This window comes from Neofelis nebulosa, chromosome 7 (assembly GCF_028018385.1).
Source record: "Neofelis nebulosa isolate mNeoNeb1 chromosome 7, mNeoNeb1.pri, whole genome shotgun sequence".
Classification (NCBI taxonomy): Eukaryota; Metazoa; Chordata; class Mammalia; order Carnivora; family Felidae; genus Neofelis; species Neofelis nebulosa.
The window spans coordinates 43,046,816-43,067,838 of record NC_080788.1 but is presented as its reverse complement, the minus strand read 5'-3'; the positions used below and the strand labels follow the sequence as shown (position 1 = coordinate 43,067,838).

General features: G+C 45.7%; 1 protein-coding gene across 8 annotated transcripts in view; it reads left to right on the top strand.

Moving 5' to 3' along the window:
• Positions 1-21,023, top strand: part of TLN2 (talin 2) — a 441,711-nt gene that overhangs the window by 154,857 nt on the left and 265,831 nt on the right. The gene's annotated exons all lie outside the window — the stretch shown is intronic.

Here is a 21,023-nt window from a genome sequence, read left to right as displayed (position 1 = left end):
CTTTAGGGAGTCCTGTGGCTAAATTCTCCACTCTTCTCCCGCATTGCTGAACAAAAAGTACATACTGGGCTCTGACATTCCAGGAACAATTGCCAACATTTCCAGGCACTAATGAGCCAGGCACTTGATACCGGGTAGAGGAAAATGTTGGGATAAAAAGTCTTTTCTTGCAAAAGCAGGTACCATTTTGTGTCACTGTGTCTAGAGGTCTGCTGCTGTCCTCAGCCTTCAGACCATCACTCTTGACCCATCTTCGGGAATAGTCCTGACCCCCTGGGCTCAGCCTTTGTGAACCTCTTGAGACTTCCCTCAAGTGTGAGGTTCCAGTTCCTTCAGGAACTCTGTGCTCCTTGTTCTCCCTGGTGGCCCTTCCCCCTTTTCTGTTGCTTCTCAATCTTCAGAACGAAACACTCTTTGCCTTGACAAAGCTCCCCTGACGTGTGCCTCCTGTCCTGAACCCCAGGCTGTTAGGTGCCCCAGAGCAGCCTGGGTTTCCTTTTATACCTCTCACCACCTTTAGACGAAGGCTTTACTGCTTCTTCTTTTTAATTTACAGCCTCCTAGAGGCTAAGGACTGTGTCTTACTCCTCCTCAAACTCTTGATACGTGGTGCCTGGTAGGTACACCTGGATGGTTAGAAGTTGTCTTCTCTGAAACTGATTATGTGTTCTAATTTCATTTTTATCTAGAGCCAGTATAGGCTCTGTGTCAGGTAACTACGTGGCCATTACAGGCTTGTCTGCTTAGCGTCTTAAACTGTTTTCCTCTAAACCCTTTGGGTTTGCTCTTACCCGTGTGTCTTGCGGCCTGACCTGGTTAATGGTTAACTTCATGCTGGGAGCAGAGTAATTCTCGTGCAAGGCCCGGCTGGGATGGTGGCCTGACTCTGGGTCTAGGTTGTCATTCTCCTTTTTGCCTTTGGGGTTCGTTATGGTCACAACAGACGGTGACCTGCACTTGACGCAGGTGGTGGTCCCTGCCCCTGTGTGCCACCCTGACGGCACCCTCGTGCCACTTCTCGGAGGACGTGATGCCTGGTTAGCATGGTTCCTCTCGTGTATTAGCCACGCTTCTTGTTGTCCATGCAGAGTCCGTTCCACCTGGCCTCCTGTGGGAAGCCTTCTGTGGTTCCTTCAGGGTGCCCCACCAGTGTCCTGACCACTGTCCCCCTGGTGGAACACTTTGGGTGGACACCCCTTGTGCATCCCATTTTATTGCATTCATTTGTCGGTCTCCCCTCGTGCATCATGGGGCGACTCGTTCTACAGCGGAGCCCTGCCCTTATGCGTGTCTCCATTTCCCAGTGCCTAGCTTAGTGCCACACGTGTGATTCCTACTTGGTGAGCCAGTCAGTGAGTCCCTGAGGGGCTTCTAATTAAAAACAGAACAAAGAGCGTGTGTCTCCTCAGTCGTAGTGGTTTCACTTTTAAAATGAGTGCACGTGTCCCAACATTGTCCAAGGTTGGGGCTAGAAACAGCGTGCGTCCTATTTTACAGACGAGGAATGGAGACTAAGAGGCTCAGAAACTGTAGCCATAGGTCTTGTATGAGGCAAGACTTGTATGAGGACAGACTTGGTCCTTCAGGAGCCTTGTCTGGGGTTTTCCGTGTATAAGGTGAATCTTTGTAAACACGGTGAGAGGTGTATACTGGGAGGGCTCGGCCCAGGTTTCTGGTTTCCACGTGGGGTTGAGAGGCTGGTCTCACAGGTAACAGGAGGGACCCTCAGAATCTTCCCTGGGAAGGGCTGAGTTGCCCTTTTCCCGTGGGTGGTGGTCATGCTCATGTCAATCTAGAAACTACCAAGGTTATAGACAGGGATAAGGAAGTTCTGCAAACACTTTACCGTGTAAGCATTTACCACGTAAAACGTTTACCGTGCTCTTAGTTACGTCTTCACAACGTTAGCAACAGCAGCCATACCAGGTACACAGTGAACACTTACACCTGGGAGTTTATGTGTGTCGCCTCCCCTTCCCTCACAAGGACCTGAAGAGGTGGCTGTGGTCGTCATTCTCATTTTACAAATGAAAATGAGGCTTAAATATATGAAGTAACGCACGACTCCCCAGGCAGAAAACAGCAGGGCTATCTGACTGCAAAGCCCAGGACTTGGCAATGCTCTGCTGGGGACCAAAAGCGAGTTGGCCTGTCCTCTGCATTGGGTTGTAAACTTCTTGTGGGTAGGAAATACAGGTTGCTGTTCTTTGAAAGCTGGCCAATACCGAGGCACATAGCAGACGTTCCACTGCTTGCAGATTTGAGCTACGAGGCGGTTTTAGTGTGGACTGATTCATTATGTGAGATAACCCTAGACCCACACAAATGGAACATTGAAATGGGCTACCTGGGAAAATCAGGGTAATCGAAATAAGTTCAAGTTCATTCAGATTAACACGTGGCACTGTAAGGAATTTAAGAGTCCACCTGCTGCCAGACAATGCCCCACCCCCCAAGCCATCCATCAGAAGCACTTAATTAAGAAGTGGTATGTTAATTGTTGCTCTTAAATATCCATTAGCATAGATCCCCTAAAAACTCTCTATTGGGCAATAATGTCAACTTTGTGTCACAGATCGTATTTCAAAAAGCTCTTTTAGGCACATCATCTGTCACCTAGCACAATTTATTATGTAAGTGCTCTTATGTTTTCAAATGTTGCCTAGGATTCTCTAAATTAGGTAACTTTCCATTCTAAACTAATGAAATCTTTGGTATACCAAATGAATGTTGTTAATGCTTCTCCAATTGTCTGTGAACTTTGTTCGCCCAGGCCAGTCAGGGGAAAGTTCATGCCCTGAGTGTGAACTGGGACATTACGCAGCACGCAGACCTGTGGGGTTTCAGCACTCAGTGACAGCCGCTCTGGAATTGCTGTCACTGTCTAACAAGTACACATGCACACGTTAGCGGATCCCATATGCACCTCTACTCCTTAGGGCTATGTGCACAGGCAACAAAGGGAGATCTAGAAGCATCTCTGAGAACAGAGATGTATCAACGGGAGGCATGCATTATCTTACAAGCCATGACAAAATTAACGTGCTCAGGGAAAACCACCCAGAAGTAGAATTTGTAAGAAAACCTGTAAGGTGCGAAATCCAGGAGGGGTTCCAAGATGGCACGTAGAAGGGGAGCATGCCCCAGTGCATGTAGAAGCATTGAGGGGGCTGGAGTGGAGGGTGGAAGGCAGATGCTGGGAACAGGAAGGAATTAAGTGTGGCCGGAAGGGCGAGTGCATGGGTGATGGGGAAGTACCCATGGAAGCTGAGGGAAGTAAGTGCATGTTTGTGAAGGGCCTTATGTTAATCACTCTGGAAAACTCAGCAGCCATGGAAGTAGTATTTTTAATGTGAAGTTCATTGATTCTCAACTCTGTGATGCATATTCATTATTAAAAAAAAAAAAAACATGAAAAAGGTAAAACGTAAAAGAGAAAGAAAAGCCCTTAGCCCCACCACTCAAGAATGTATTTTGACTAACTTCCTGTCCTGTTTTCCCTGATGGGATTGGTTGGTTTGTTTATTCCTTGGGTTGATGTAATTGTGATCATGCTAGAAGTTTTTGTTTGCTCTACTCATTATGGAGTAAGAAGTTTCTCAAGTTCTCTTAAGCAGCATTTTTCTGGCCATAATAACCAGTCGAGAAAATAAAACACCATTAACTTATCACCTTTTTTGGATCATTAAGTTGTTTCCAAGTTCCTCCTAGCATAAAGAATGAATATTTAGCATCTTGATCTATGAAAGCATTTTTGCATCTTAGAGTATTCTGTGAAGACCGGTCTCTGCCACTCATTATTGGTTCAAGAGACTTGGCATTTAATTTTTTTTTTAATTTTTTTTTTCAACGTTTTTTATTTATTTTTGGGACAGAGAGAGACAGAGCATGAACGGGGGAGGGGCAGAGAGAGAGGGAGACACAGAATCGGAAACAGGCTCCAGGCTCCGAGCCATCAGCCCAGAGCCCGACGCGGGGCTCGAACTCACGGACCGCGAGATCGTGACCTGGCTGAAGTCGGACGCTTAACCGACTGCGCCACCCAGGCGCCCCGAGACTTGGCATTTTAAAGATGTTTGAGACACGTTATTCAAAAGAAGCCCCTTAAAGGTAGCACCTGCAGACAAGGTGGTAAACCTTTGTGTCCCAGAGATTCAGTGGGACTGTGGGTGGGGAGGGGGAGGATTTGGACGGAGAAGAAAGAGGTAGGAGTCAGAGTGGTTAGCAGATAATAATACCTCCCCTGGGGTGATAGTTTTTCTGACAAAGGGTGGCAAGACCTTGCTTGAATGCTGCTGGCCTTTATAGGGGATCATCAAGTCTGAGAAGAGTCTGAGCTGGTTTGTAGCTACAGATGACATGTTTGGTTTAAGACCTCTGGAACTCCCTCTTCTTTTGTCCCCTATGGTTCTTAGATGTAACTGCTCAAATGTCACTGTTGTCTGTTGAATTGAGGTCTTCGAGCGACGGCAGGGGCACTTTTATACGCCTAGTTAGCGTCTAACTCCTTAAGGTATAGGGGCCAAGGGAAAGGGGGCCGGGCAGTGACTGAGGCTGGGGTGACGTACAGGGCTTTTGCTATAGCGGGGCTGAAGCAGGGCAGGCCTGGTAGGGCTGGGTGGTGGTAGGCGGTGTGTTGGAGGGGAAGAGCAGACCTGATGGCCTGTAGGGAAGCAGAGTAGTATGTGGGCACAGGGTTGAAGACACAGGCCCCAAAGGTGGCTCTTGGTTATGGTACTGGCTTTTCCACTGACTGGCCACGTAACCTGGGGCAAACTACCCAAGCCACAGTTATGCCTCAGTTTCCTCAGGAGCCATACCAATCAGGGCATGCCCCCTCTTAGGTGCTACCCTAAGCAAGTGTTTTTAGGCCCATCCGTCTAAGAGGTGGCAATTTAAAGAAAAGGCAGAGAATGATGAAATAAAAACTCCGACAAAGTGGTTACTTCTTAACGTTTTTGAAAGTATAGAATGTGTGGCCCATGGGAAACCCTTAGTACACGTAACAAAAGTGGTTGACGACAGAGAGCCCACAGGGTGTTGGGGTTGTTCTGAGAGACCCTTGGGGAAGAGTTGTTGCTTTGGGTGATGTTCCGCCCTAGGACAGACAACACTCTCTACACACTGCCCCAGAGCTAGTTCTCTGGAAAAGATCCTTGGCCTTAAAGGCTGAACACCTGTCCCCAGCTCTCTTCCTCAGCAATTCAGGGATGTGGGAAGGAGCCCCTGGAGGGGTGTCTCTGACCTGGCCATTTTGAGATACTGGGGTGGGACAGTTGCCTTCACAAGTTACCACAATCTGGGTAGCTTATGTGTGTGGGGGGTACTTTTTCCTTTACCCTTGTGAGTTGTTACCTGATACTGCCTATAATAAAAGATGAAAAAGAGAAAAACAGAAGTTTTAACCTGTATACCTTGTGTATACATGGGAGTTACACGTGGGGTAAAAATGAGTAACCCCTAAGAGGTAGCTTAGAATTCAGGCTTAAGCATATTAATAGGGAAAACAGAGGGGGATGTAGGCCTCTTAGGAAAGACTAAATGATTTTTAGGGAAGATGAATGGGCCCTCTGAAGGATACATGGCATCCTGTGTTACAGTTTGGTTGTGGGGTTGACTTCTGGTCTCCTCTCCTGGATGAGTCCATCTTCCCTGGTTGATAAAACTCCTGGGGAGGGGATTTACACAATTGAATTTCTTTAGGATTTTTTTTTTTTTTTTTTTTTTTGGTAGATAAGGGAAGGTGACCGAAAACCTCTCCTTGAATTTACTGTTTTGCACTTGCCTACAGCTCGAGTGTACCAGAGCAGCATAATTTGGGGTGGCGTATTTTGCTATGTTATATTCACAACAGCAGAAGCTTAATTTCCCATTGCTCCAGGGATCAGAAGTGCAAAACTGAGGCATTGTCAGAGCCATGCTCTCTCCAAAGGCTCTAGTGGAGAATCATTCCTGACCTCTGCCAACTTCTTGTGGCCACCTCACTCCAAACATACACCTGTCTTCATATGGACGTACCTTCTCCTTGTCTTCTGGCTCTTAGTAGGGCACTTCTCTTTGGATTTAAGACCTTCTCGGGTAATCCAGGATGATCTCTTCTAGGTATCTTCAATATCAGAATGTAAATCTGCAACCTTTCCCAAGTCTGGTCACGTTCACAGGTTTCAGGGATTAAGACATGACCGTATCTTTTTTGGGGGCCGCTATTCAACCCCTATAGGCTAGAGGTTGGGTCTGTGTCCTGTTGGGGGGGACCACAGGGTCTGCTGTAACACTGCCCTCTGTACCTCAGTGTCATGGACACTTGGGGCTGGGCATCTCTGGCCTGACCTTTCTACGGGTCTATTGTCTCAGCTCCTTTTGAGAAGAAGCCAGGAGATGAGAAAGTTTCCTCCAGAGGCAGAAACATTAGCCCAGGCATTTGGAAACCAGGATTGCGAGAACATATTAGGATTGCCAGCTCAGACACACTGTGGTGCCCAGACTCTCTTGAATGGGTAGCATCTGGAGTTACTATGTGACGTTGGTAGAGTCTCCAGTCAGAAATCCTCGGGTCTTATGTAAGCAGGTGAACTTGGTGATGGTTTTTATAGCTGCAGCTGAATTTTTGTGGGAAAGGGAAAGGGCTGTGAAATGGCTCTTGGCAGGTGAGAAGTCTGGTAATTGTGAGCGTTAAGTGCAGCTGAATTTCTGATACCAGAATTCCTTATATAAACATACCACTTATGTAAATACAAACAGTAGAATTCAAATGAGAAGCTATTACTGGTCATTGTGGAGGTCAGTCATGGCTTATATTTCAGAGTTAACAATCAAGCTAAAGATACTCCCTCTTAGCTTTAAAGCTACAGTTGATAGAATAATAATAACGTGTGAATTGGTTTTCCTTTCTGCTTTCTTCAGGTCAAAGTACTGTTAAATTCTTTTTTTTTTTTTTTTAATTTTTATTTTTGAAGGAGAGACAGAGGGGCAGTGGGGGAGGGACAGAGAGAGAAGGAGACACAGAATCAGAAGCAGGCTCCAGGCTCTGACCACTTCAGTGGTCAGCACAGAGCCTGACACGGGGCTTGAACCCACGAACCCCAAGATGATGACCTGAGCCAAAGTTGGACGCTTAACCGAGCCATCTAGGTGCCCTTGTTTGTATATTTTTTGAGAGAGACAGAGTGTGAACTGGGGAGGGGCAGAGAGAGAGGGAGACACAGAATCCGAAGCAGGCTCCGGGCTCTGAGCTGTCAGCATAAGTGACTGAGCCACCTGGGCGCCCTAAGTACTGCTAAGTTCTTTGGTGATACTTGTTCTCTTTCTTCCGTCTTCCCAGTCTTCCTTCTTCCTGTGGTCTCCCCGTTCTCTTTCCTCTTCTCAAGACTCCAGTGCTAGTGAAAATGTTAACAGGATTGCCCTGTCGATGGGAAGTTGTTTCCAAAGTGATTTCAAAGTGGTTAGGTGGTTTTTACAGATTGGTCTTCTTGGACCACACTCCCCCTTTGCCTCTCCTGGGGATGGGTGCCAGACTGTTCCTTGGCTCTTTTCCAAGTGTGTCAACAGCCAGTTGGTTTCTAGTTCACCAAGAGCAGAATAATCTTGGGTAAACATGGCCGTTGGAAAAAAGCAAATATTGGTCTTGGCAGTTGTAGTCTCTCAAGTGTTTGGCCCCTTGTGTTAGCAGACAAAAGAGAGTTAAACTGGAGAATAGGGTATCAGATATCACATCTGGTTAAAGAATATTGGTAGAAATATTTAAAGGACTTCTAAAAGACCGTGTCAATTCTTTTTCTCTCCTTGTCTCTTTGTGTCTTTTTCTTTGTCCCCTCCCCTCCCTCTCTGAAAAAAGTTTGAATATTCTTTTAACACTTAATTCTACTTGCCTAAGTCAGCTCTTGTCAACTTTAACTTCCTGACATTGTTTTTAGGCCAGATAATTCTTTATATGGGGCTCTTTAGTACGTTGGAGTGTGTTCAACAGTGTCCTTGGTCTCTAACCATCAGATGCCAGTAGCATCCCTCCCTGCTTGTGACAACCAAAATTTTTCCAAATGATGCTAGCATTTCCCCAGGGCAAAATCACTCAGGGCTGAAAACCACTGGTTTAAGACCATGTTCTCCAGAGTGGTAGTACATAAGATGCCCTGAGTTTGGTGATAGAAGGGGGGGGGGTGTGTGTGGGGGGGTGGTCATGGTGGTGGTTGGGTCTGTTGACTGTTAATTCCTGAGATTGACCTTCCAACCCAGCTGTCCTCAATGTGGTCATGATGTGGGTCTCACAGAAGTGAGATAAACATTATGTGCTATTAACTTTTAGGGCAGGAATTACCTAGTTTCCCCCCTGGATTATTGCCATATTGCTGGTGGTTTCAAAATGGGGATACCAGTCACAGTGATAGTGCTTGAGAGATGGGCCCTATAGTTGGCACCTTTCCATTGCTTGATTTCTCAACTGGGCAACAAAGCCTGACAGGAGTCTCTTGCCCATCATGCCTGTGAATCAGGCAAACTTAGCTGACGGCTTCAGAGGGGAAGGTGCCAAATTTTGATGTCACGGTGACACACTGCTGGGGCAGATGTTGTCCCCGGACCTTGTCAAGCGTGACTGCATGTACTTGAAGCCAGGCAGTCTTGCTTCTTTGGAAAACTTGAAATACTCTATTCCTATGGAACTGTCAAAGGGACTGCCTTGAAAGCTTTCTCATCATACTTTGAGCGTTAGGAGTTCATTGCAGAAATGTCATCATACTAACACAATTAGTTAAAAACAATGCTGCCTCCATGTTGTTCTTTAATAGGAAATTGCAAACATCTGCACAAGGAGGAAGACCAGTGCAAGCCCCCATCTCCCAGCTCCCATGGCTCATACACGATCCATTTTGTTTCATCAAGAACAAAAGAGGAAGGAGTTTTCCCCTCGCTGGCTTATTTTGAGATAAATCCTCAACATGGCATTTCATCCGTGTGTGTGCATGTGTATATAGTTCAATGTGCAACTCTAAAAGGTTGAATTTCTTTTCCTAAATGTAATTATCATGCCTAAAAACATATGAACCAGCATGAAACCTAAAAATATTTAATACTAAATATTTCATCTGGTTGATGAGTCTCTTCAGTCTTTTAGTCTACTCTGTACTCTCTATTTAATCACCACGTTCCAGGGCAGGACAGGTGCCAGAATGCCTTTCATTCTCTCTGTGTCTCATGTATTGATGTATGGAGATGCCGTACCTGTTGCCTGGCACTATGAAGGAATACAAGTCAGGTTCCTCCTTCTGGGTTCTCTAGCTGGACCCGAGGCACAGCCTCTTTCTCGAAGGAAATGGTGCCTTCTGTTGCCTGGAAGCTCGGCCCCACATGCGTGCCCTAAGGTGGGCTGCTGACAGCGCCCTCTGACCCCCAAAATCCGTTTTATCCCCTCTATGCTGGACTGTTCATGCCAAGTCTATGTGGTACCAGCCAGAGGTCTGGAAGTACCTGAAAACTGAGTATCTGATGACTGCGCATTCTCCTGGGGACAAAAGTGCGCCCGGCATGCTGCTTCCCAATGCCTTCATTCCAGGCTACTTTCGCGGCCCCCTGCCTCTGCTGCCCTGGCAGGCCACCCGACTCCCCGCTGCCACCTCGCGCTTGCCCTCCTCGTGTGTCCTGCCCCTCCTCCTGCTGCACCTTTCTCCATCTTCGCCCAGGGGCTGTTCCTTAGCCATGTGCCTCTCTCACGTCCAGCCCTGGCCTCACCAGGTAGCTGCTGTGTGCACTCCCCAGGCTCTTCATTTTCCCTCAAAGCTGTTAGTTATTCTCTATGAGATTCCACTGTACATCAGACATTCTTCTCCCACCAGCCCTCTGGCTCAGGTTCACAGGACCTCCCTAGGGATGGGTGTCAGGCCAGTTACACTTGGGATGTCTTTCTTGGATGCGTCCTTCTGGAAGCATCAGAAAGCTTGAGGCTCCAAGGCATCCATGCTGAGCCCAGCCGCGGGGAAGCACAGGGTTCCATGCCTTGGTGCTGGACAGATTTACTCTCTGGGACAGCCAAGAGTTTAGCCCACCCCCTCGAGGGCAAAATCACAGCCGTGGAAAAGAATCCTACAGCTGAGGAAAGATGTCCCCAAATACCCAAGGTGGAGTGCCCCTGTCTGTGAACTTTTAACCACCCAGCTCCTAAACTGAGCTTTGGCTGGCTGTTGAGGCCTTACCTTGCGATTTTCATTATCACACCCTGAATGAGGTGTGGTTTGTCTAGAAATTGTGCCCATTGATCTTCTCACCCTGAATGACACCCTGTTGACCTGTCTTTCACCTGATCTTTGACCTCACTGAAACCTCCCTATCTCAACTCCTCCTTGTCTTCCCGCTCTTCCTGTCTCCCTGCTGTCACTTGGTCCTTTAGCTAGACCTCTTCTGAGGGACTCCAGCTCCCTGATGCTCTCGCCCTGAGCTGGGGAGAACGAAGGTTCCGTGGCCACATGTGGGGACCCATCTGAGACTGGTAATCACACACATGATAACCACTGCCTCTGCTCAGCTCTCTTCCCATGTGGTGCCCTTAGCAGGGCCCCTGGGCCACACGTGCTCTGGTTCCTCCAGAAGTATGCAGATTTGTCACCTTTAAGTCCCTTTATGCTGCCCCTTCCTCAGCACCCCCCCCCTTTTTTTTCAATAGGGTATGCTCCTCCCATCTCTCCTGGAAAATACAGGTCCCTGAGATGCCAACTGTCCAGCTTCCCTCCTCTGTTGCTGCCATTGTCCAGGCTGGCAGAAGTGCTCTTGGTTGGCAACATCTTCCCCTATCCACCTCCTGGAACGTCCCGTTTCTCCAGGAATCCCCCCTCCTCTTCTGGGCTGTGGTTTCTTCTTCCCTTCGGTCTCCAGCTTGCTGGAATTTGCAAGTCTCCTCACAAAACCCACTCTGCCTTCACCCTGAGAGGTCTTTGTTGTTAGCACTCTGTCCACATGAGGACCCTGAGGCTTTGAGGAAGTAGCTGGCTAGATTCCGGAACCACTGGTGAGAGCCAGCCGCTGCCTGACTCCCTGCTTGGGTCCTCCAGCCTCGGGTGAGAGGGATGAGAGAGGGACACAGCCTTGTCAGGATCCCCTCTGTTGGCTGTAGCTGGGGCTAAGAAGCCAGTGTTGAGACCAAATATAACTGAAGTGACTGCGGGCGTGAGAGTCATTTCACACTTGAGCTGCTTGGCCTCCTGATACTTTGGGGGCCATCTGTCTTCTGGGCCTCATAGTGACTTCTTCAGGGGCTGCCTCTCCATTTTTCTGTTCCTCAGTGCTTACTGATTGGCTCCTTACTTAGAAATGTTTAGCTTTTAACCTCAATTTGGCTTTTAAAAAACACTTGAATTTCCATCTGTGGGTAATGAACACTTGACATTTGTGCTTAGTTGATGTGTAATCATTCCACATATGAACTTGAGTTTGTATATGTTATTTCTTTTTTTTTTTATTTATTTATTTTTTTTTATTTATTTTTGGACAGAGAGAGACAGAGCATGAACGGGGGAGGGGCAGAGAGAGAGGGAGACACAGAATCGGAAACAGGCTCCAGGCTCCGAGCCATCAGCCCAGAGCCTGACGCGGGGCTCGAACTCACGGACCGCGAGATCGTGACCTGGCTGAAGTCGGACGCTTAACCGACTGCGCCACCCAGGCGCCCCTGTATATGTTATTTCTGAAGTCGGGACCCATCACCACTGAATTATAGCACAACGTGATTTATAATCCATAGCATTATATATGCGTGTGTGTGTGTGTGTGTGTGTGTGTGAGTGTGTGTGTGTAAAGAAGAAATAGGGCGTCGTAATGGTAAATGTACAAATATGACCGTGTTACAAATCCCCATCCTTAACTATGTCATGGAAATTGTTCTGTTTCACTGAATGTCTCCTAAGTGGTAGTTTTTCTCCCTTTTCCCCATGTGTTTGTTACCTTATCCCCTACTCTTACACATGTAGAATGAGGTGACTAGAAAATTGGGAATTCTGATGAGTTGGTTTAGTGTTTCTGAAAGGAAGGATTAGTTACTCAATTTATAATTGTTGTTTTGGGCTGGGCTACTTCAGTAAAACTCAATAAAAATGAAATATTTGGAAAAACCTATGAAATATAAGCACTTTTTATTACATTCAGCCAACATAAATTGTTAAATTGCTATAAAAGTTTCCAAATGTTTACTCTTCATTTCTGTACTTACTACAGACCAGCCACACACTGGTGGTGGGCAGACCACCCTTTGGGTACCACTGGGCTAGATAATGGAAGTTTTACTTAGTTCATCTATTTCCATGGAGTCATGGAAAAAAGAAGAGAGATCCAACTTACTCTGATCTCTGCTGACCACAAGGAAAACATAGTGGGAAACACCCTAGAGACCACTGTCCTTCAGGTCAGGAGGTCAGGTCAGGTCAGAGGTCAGGCATGATGTTTGACTTTTCCTTTAAAAAAAAAAAAATCAGTGTTCAATCTTCGGTTCAATCAGATGTTTATGATTGCATGCCCTGGAAACCAATAGAAAGCAGGTGAGTGGCTTTCCTCCTGGTTTGTGGAGAATGCCAGTACCCCTCCAGCCCGTCTTAGAGTAGATATGTGGGTTTGTATATTTTGTCAGCTGCCTAGAGTGAAAATCTAATACCCAAGGTCATAACAGCCAGGAGAAATGTTACCATATTCTGATTATGAGATAAAAAATAGGGACTTGGAATTGCTTTTTAAATGTTTTGATTCTCAATCTGAAGGGGTCTCTAGGATGATTATGTGGTATTTTATGCTCAAGGTAGCTGTAATGGTCTTACTGGAACACTTAAATATTCAGATCTTCATGGGAATTCACAGGAACTGTTAGGGGAAGTATACAAGATAATTAAAAATAAGTCCAAGTGAATTAAGTTTAGTTTTAGGGTTGTATTCAAATAACCCTAGTTATGCTGGGTTAACATGAAACATATTTGTGATGCCGTGAAAAGGACTTAGAAACCAGAGAAGCACTGTACTAGAAAGGAGACTTAAAATTTTAAACTCTTGAATAGCCACATTTTTAAAAGGTGAAATTAAATTTAATATTTAATCCAGTACATTGGAAGTGTTAACATTTCAAAATATATAAAGCTTATTAATGAAGTATTTTACGTACTTGTGCTAAGTCTTCAAAATCTATGGAGTTGGCATTCATGGCATGCAGCAATAGGCATTAGGTACATTTCAACCGCTCTCCAGCCGCGTGTGGCCACTAGCTATGATAGGGGCAGTACAGATACAGAGAATCAAAGTCCATGGTGAGGCAGATGACTTGGACAATGCCCTGAATAGTTTTCTATTTGAATTACAAGTTGGCCCAAAAGTATTTTTTTTTTTTTCAACATTTTTTATTTATTTTTGGGACAGAGAGAGACAGAGCATGAACGGGGGAGGGGCAGAGAGAGAGGGAGACACAGAATCCGAAACAGGCTCCAGGCTCCGAGCCATCAGCCCAGAGCCCGACGCGGGGCTCGAACTCACGGACCGCGAGATCGTGACCTGGCTGAAGTCGGACGCTTAACCGACTGCGCCACCCAGGCGCCCCGGCCCAAAAGTATTTTTAAAGGATTTCGGTTACCTTATAGGGGACATCATGGGACCCTTGGGGGAGTCATCCCATCCCCAGAGGCCTCTGGCCACCTGCATCAGTGACTTTTAGCATGTCAGTTCTATAGGTTATCTTGCCCAAGGGTGGAGGCAGAGCATGAGGTTTCTTACTGATTCCGTAAGAACAGAGACAAGAGACTCCAGCAGGATTCTACTTTGTATTTCTTCTTATGTTGAGAGACTGGGGAAGGAAAAGAATGGAAGGATTTTTTGTTTTTTGTTTTTTAAGTATAAGGGTAATATGGAAGAAACTGGTTTCTAGAGAAGACTTTGCTACTGGAATATGTATTAATCCTTTTTCAAAAAGAATTAAGTAAAGACTAAGTTACTCTGGTTAGCCAAGCCGGTGCCAGGAGTGACAGCAAAACATACAAGTAGAAAGTCCTAGTTGTGCCCCAGCAGATGATTTGGGAGCCTCAGAGCCCTCACATCCTGGTTTCCTCCTTGGGAGCAGAGATCTTTGGGCAGAGAGGGGCTGGGTGTCCTGCCCTCAGTCACCCAGTCACCTCCCACGCTGCTAGGAATCCTAACTCGGGCCTGCTGAATCTGTATTAGGTCATCTGTGTGCAACAGGGAACGAGGTGGCCGTAACTTTGATAGGCATAAGTTTTAATTTTCATTTTTTCCAGGTGACAACAGCTTTATTCATTTTCTGCTTAAAAATACTAGTTTTATAAAACCATTAAATTGAAATGGTATGATATTTGGTATTTGCTTCAAAAGAATGTCCAGTGAGGGGGTGATTGACACAGGAAGGAAAGGGTCTGGGTGAGATGAGTGCCCGGCTGGGAGTTGGTAGCTGTGGAATCAGAGTGTTGGATACTTAGGGATTCATTATAATGTTCTTGTTATTTCATGGGTGATTGAACTTTTTAGCAGGAAGTTTTAAGTATTTATATGGTACATGAAGTGGTAAAGAAAAGTTCTGAAATTCTATCCCTCAAAAATAACGGCCTTTAATTTGAAGACATATTTTAAAACCATATATGATAATTCCGAGTGGTAAAAATGCCCTGAAGGGTAAAGGATAGGTGTGAATTCTCATTTTCCATTTATTTATTTATTTATTTATTTATTTATTTATTTATTTAAAAAATTTTTTTAACGTTTATTTTTGAGAGAGAGCGAGCAAGCAAGTGCAGGGGAGGTGCAGAGAGAGAGAGAGAGAGAGAGAGAGAATATGAGAGAATCCAAAGCAGGCTCCAGGCTCTGAGCTGTCATCACAGAGCCCGAGTTGGAGCTGTAGCTCATGGGCCACAAGATCATGATCTGAGCTGAAGTCAGACACTTAACCAACTGAGGCATCTATGTGCCCCTGTTTATTTTTTTGAGAGAGGCCGAGTGTGAGCTGCAGAGGGGCAGAGAGAGAGGAAGACACAGAATCCGAAGCAGGGTCCAGGCTCTGAGCCGTCAGCACAGAACCTGACACTGGGCTCGAACTCACAGACTGCAATATCATGACCTGAGCCTAAATCGAATGCCTAACCAACTGAGCCACCCAGGCACCCCTGAAAGATTTTATTTTTAAGTAATCTCTGAACCCAATGTGGGGCTTGAACTTAAAACTCTGAGGTCAAGAGTCACATGCTGCTTGGACTGAGACAGCCAGGTGCCCTTTGAGTGTTAATTCTTGTTCTTAGAGATATTATGCCAGTTAGAGGGCCAGGAGGTCACACATGGGAAGGAGAAGGAAGTCAGTTGATTGCAGGCATGTTTACCCCATGTGGTCCTTGGGTTGGCTTATGAGGGAGGCTCTTCTCTCTGCTTTTTGAATGGGAATGAAGTGAGGCCCAGGAGACCCACACTGCCCTTCTTCACTCAGCACGAGTGTAAAGGAACCAAGATGCCTCTGGCCCTGGGTGACCCAGCACCAGGCTGTGCACTGAGCTCTGGAGTATACCTTACCTTTCATAGTCCTAGAATCCTACAGAACCTGTATTGGACTGACTAGAAAATGATATAGTGAATTGCCAAATTACACAGAGAAATCTACGAGATCCCTGGAAATTGAGAGTACGGCAAGAGTAGGGGCACCTCCAGGGGGAAGCAAGGCCCTTTGGAATGACAGATCTGGGACAGGAAGGAGACATGGCTAAGGAGAATTAGTTTTGGATATGTTCTGAGAAGAGGAGGAAGTTTAAATGACAAAACGATTTGCTTGGGGAAGCCGGGGGTGGGGGTGGGGCGGTGTTTTGGTTTTGAACGAAATGTACCGTAACGAGTATATGAAGAATCATTGGCTAGATGAAAAAAGATAAGAGGGATTTAGTTGAAAAATACATCAGATGACAATTTCTGAAGACCCAAGTGCACATAGTAAGAGAGGTTAGGGCAGCAAAATTGCTTTTGAAAGATGAAGTTTGAGGGATACAATAGCTACTAATCAGAGCCAAGTGATGATAGATTCTTATTTATAAAAAAATAAGTGTCCCTGATTTTCACATTGTGTATACCTGAGTAGCTAATTTGTTCTTGATTAGCTAAACCGTCCTTCCAAATGACCCTATGTTCTTATTTGTGATCCTTTATGTTGCCTGGAGGCTGATGAAATTTCACAGTGCACCTTGATTCTTGCTGTTGCTTTTATGTTGTATGTTGGCTCACAGCACCCAAAACATCCGGGCTTTGAGAGCTGGAGGAATGAGCCGTTTTGCTTGTTCATGGGAGTTGAGCCTGTCTCCTAAGTAGGATGCCTTCTCCTCCTTCTGGCTGTAACCTTGGGATATTCTATTAGAGTTGATGGGTTTTCACTGTTGAGGAAAACCAGATGGCTTACCTCTGGAGGAAGTCACATTTTCCCTTTGCGTCCCTTAGTTGAGTTGTTCTAGTACAGAGGCAGTTCTTAAGGTGCTAATAGGGAGTAATCGCCCTCAAATTACAGGTTGAGGTGGCCCTGGGAATAACAGTACGGAGGATACCACCTCTTGGGGCCTATTCTTGCAGGTTCCAACACTACATGGGCAACCATGTTCAACCTCACTACTCCTGATACCTACAAGTGATGTATAGGTGGACGCCAGATTCTCTATCACTGTTACTAAGAATGTTATTAAGGTCCAACCCCCCCCCCCCCCTTGTCTAACCCCAGATCTGTCCCTGGGCTCTTGCCACCAGTGGTGAGGACCCCTGTAGGGTTTTCTCTGGCTTTGGTGCCTGGTAGAAGGGGGGGGGGGGCATATGGAGAACCAGTATCTCACTTTCCTTTGTTTTTAAAAATTTTTTTTTAAATTTTAATTTCTTTTTTCATGGACTTTATTTTTTATTTTTTTTTTAATTTTTTTTTTCAACGTTTTTTATTTATTTTTGGGACAGAGAGAGACAGAGCATGAACGGGGGAGGGTCAGAGAGAGAGGGAGACACAGAATCGGAAACAGGCTTCAGGCTCCGAGCCATCAGCCCAGAGCCTGACGCGGGGCTCGAACTCACGGACCGCGAGATCGTGACCTGGCTGAAGTCGGACTCTTAACCGACTGCGCCACCCAGGCGCCCCTGGACTTTATTTTTTAGAGCACTAAGTTCACCGCAAGACTGAGCAGAAAGGATGCGGAATTTCCATATCCCCACTCTCCACACACATACGCAGCCTCTCCAACTACCAGCGTTCCTCACCAGTACATTTGTTAGAATCAAGGAACCTACGCTGCCCATCATAATCACCCAAATCCATACGTCACATTAGGGTTCACTGTTGCCCAGTGAACACGTGCTGTACGTTCTGTGAGCTCTGACAAATGCATAATGACATGTACCCACTATTCCGGTATCATACGGCATAGTTTCACTGCCCTACAAAGTCTGTGCTCTGCCTGCTCATCCCTCCCTCTCCCCAGTCTCTAGCAACCACTGATCTTTTTGCTGTTTCCATAGTTCCATCTTTTCTGGAGTGTCCGGTGGTTGGAATTACATAGGATGAAGTCTTTTCACATTAGCTTTCCACTTAGTAATATGCGTTTAAGATTCTTGCAAGTCTTTTTCGTGGCTTGATCACTCATTTCTTTTTAGTGCTAATGAATATTCCCCTGGATTGGTTGTACCTTCTTTTCACCCCACCTTTCTAAGGGGACTTTTCACCCCACCTTTCTAAGAAATGCTTAGATAGTTGATGCTAACATTTGCCTATTCTTGTATATCTGGGTCCACTGTTGGTCTTCTGTGTTGCTTTGTGCTTTCTCCCAGCATCCAAGGTGGAGTGAGGGAGAAAACAGATTTGCTTTAGGGGCTAGGGATGGGATGATAGCTTGTAGAGGGGTATCTTTTCGTCCCATTCTCTGATCTCTAAACCTCATAAAGCCTTTGTTTGCTTTCAGGATGGGAAAGAAGGAATGAATACTCAACTGTGTAGTTCCCTGATTGACATCAGGTCAAACAGCAGAGAAGTTTACTGAAAGGTCTGTGGCAAAAAACTAAGTTAACAGCCAATCCCTAGGACTAAGAATGGAAAAGGGGGCTTTAACTGGGACCTTGACTTTGAGGTACAGGGTTGGAGAGTGATCATAGAACAAGGCAGCCCCCTTTTTTTTTCTGTGCAGGTATGTCCACACACATACGCACATGCGCGCAGAGGCATATACACGCTCATACCCCTGACCCCATCCTGACTCCGTTGCTGTACTCCAGCCTCTTGAAGCCCCTTACTGTAGTGTCTTACAGTTAATTTTTTTTCAGTGTCTTAGAGTTACTAATCATACAAGATACATTTGTTAATTCAGATATTTCAGTACTTAGTGTGTGTTAGCAACTGTGCTCCAGCTGAGGCAAGGACTAGGGGGGAAGCCACAATTATTGCCTCTAAGAGCTCACAGTCTAGTGGGGAATATATACACTAAAATAGATGATTGCAACATAGTATGGGAAGTGCAGAGAGAGATGTGGTTGATGAAGTCTCCCCAGAGTAGGTGGAACTTGATGGGCAGCCGGATGAGTAGGAGGGTGGGGAGGCCATTTTAAGCATGGAGACTGGAGGTCAAAGGCCACCGCAGTGGAAGCAGCTCAGAGGGTGCAGGGTTCGAGAAGGAGCGCTGACTGCCAGGACAGTTGAGGTGGGAAGGGAGGAAGCAGGCCCTGGCGGTCCCTCTAGCCTGGGAGCTGAAGACACAACTCAAATGCTTCTCGCAGTCTTGGATTCTGGGGGTTTACTCTGGGGGTGGGGAAGAGCTGGCATGCAGGGGCCACCGGGCAGGACTGCTGCAATAGACGGGAACATACTCCAGCCAAGACTGGCAACTGCCAACAGGGACATCCTGGCCACGAACCGCTTGGTAGCAAAAATGGGAGTAGGGAAGGGTCTAATCAATTTAATTTTTGGAATGACCAAGGGGGCACTAGAGCAGTATTTCCCTGTTCTTTTCTTCTCTGTTTCTTAAAGAAAAAACAGAGTTGTTAGAAATTTTTCTAAAATGCCTTCCCCAGGGCCACCTAGGTGGCTCGGTCAGTTATATTGTCCGACTCTTGACTTGGGCACCAGTCACGATCTTGCAGTTTGAGTTCCAGGCCCATGTTGGGCTCCACAGTGCTGACAATGCAGAGCCTGCACGGGATTCTCTCTCTCCCTCTGGCTCTCTGCTCCTCCCCCGCTTGCACTCTCTTTCTCAAAATAAATAAATAGCGCAATTTTGTCATAGTGAATTGAGTTTGGCAAAGACATTGAAGTTTTGATTTGTTCCCTTGAAGGTAGTGTAACATCTCAGGGTTATGTTAAACGTTACATTCAGAATCTTGAAATTAATAACATAGGATATTTCTTGATGTCTGTATTCCATGCTCACTTGGTTTTTTCAGCAAATTGGCGATGAAAGCTTTTTGGTGGGTGGTTGCAGACTTCTAAAAGATGAATGTGTTTGTTCTTCCTTCCCCCAAGGGAGACTCTCTTCATAGCTCTGATTAATTGGAAGTCCTAGTCATTTGAATGTTAGTTAATTGGGCTCATATTGAAAATAATTGCCTATAACAATATACTGAATGTGGTAGTCAAGAGACAAAAATTTCCTTCTAACCCAAAAGTCATAAGGAAAAATACATGTACAATGCACGTTTTGGCCAGTGAATAGTGAGTTAATGATACACTGACATAAGCTCGCTTACTTACTCTTTTCTTCATATAGTCCTGTATTGGTGGGGCGTCTTTGCACCCATCCCATTAAAGGGCCAGGGTATAGCCCTGAACCTAGTAGAGTCCCTGTTCCTATGAAGCCTGCATTCCAGTTGCTCATGTTACTAATTTAGTGTGATTCTCTGTGCCTTTAAAGTTTTGAAAAGAGGAACGGTGAATTATATAACAAGAAGGAATTCATGGCATCAGTCAAATTTTTCTGGTTGCGATAAACCTATAGTCTGAGTGAGGTCACTGTGTATAATTGTAGCACTTCTCTGGCCCTCATAGCGAACACGAGCTTCCCAGTCCTTTGCATTAACATTCTTTGCCCCATTAATTGATCTTTTCAGGGCATTGTGCTTAGTCATGCAATTGTGAATGTAGTAGAGCAGAGTAAGCCTTCAATAAACATTTGCATAAAAATCTCATTATAACATTTTCCAAACTGTTGTGTGAGGCCCTTGTCCCAGGACCTAGACCATGGGAGTAAGGGAATCTGTGTACAAATAAGGTTGGAGCTACTCATTCACTCTGAATATTTGCACATTAAAGTGTCTAAAATGTCCTGCATTGGAGAAACTCGGGTTGTTGAAACCAGCCTTTTACACATTTATGGAGATTTTTTTTTTTTTTTTTTTTTGCTTGTAACATCCCTGACTTCCTAGTTTGCTGGAATTCTGGTTTGAGAGGAATACAAAGAGATTGCTGGAGCTTTTTTCTTTGCCCTGCACAGAGCAAGGTAGCTTATCATTTCTCCTCTCTGGAAACCTTGGGCATTGATGCTTTGAGCTTGTGCTTTGTTGGGTTTCTTTTGACCCCAGCACCCAGCCTCTAGCTGGGAAGTCAGCAGGGAGGGGGCCATGAAAACAGAACTGGACATTTCGCTTCGGAGTCGGATACCTTCTGACAGTGGAGCTGGACTGTAAACATGGAGCTGTACATAGACAGAAAAAGTTCTCGTGGTTTCAGAAAAAAAGCAAGACAGATCCTTGGCAAGTGGTAGGTGTGTTAGGCAATGGGGAGAATTTTTGTTTTCAGAATTTGTCTTTACTCTGTCTCTTCCAGTCTGCATTTTAGGGCTCTGAAGAACTATCTGATTTATTTGCTTCTTGGATTTTGCTCCTGAGGAATTAGGAGTACATGTGTCCAATGTTAGTGATAAATGCAAGCTAAAAGTAGTACATGGGACTCCAGGATAACATGGGTAACATGGGCTGCCACTCCTGCCCCCAGCCAGAAATGGGCATGTAACTTTTGACTCTCCCCTCCCCCAAGTTGCATTGATAACATAGTCAATGAGTACGTAGTTTGTATG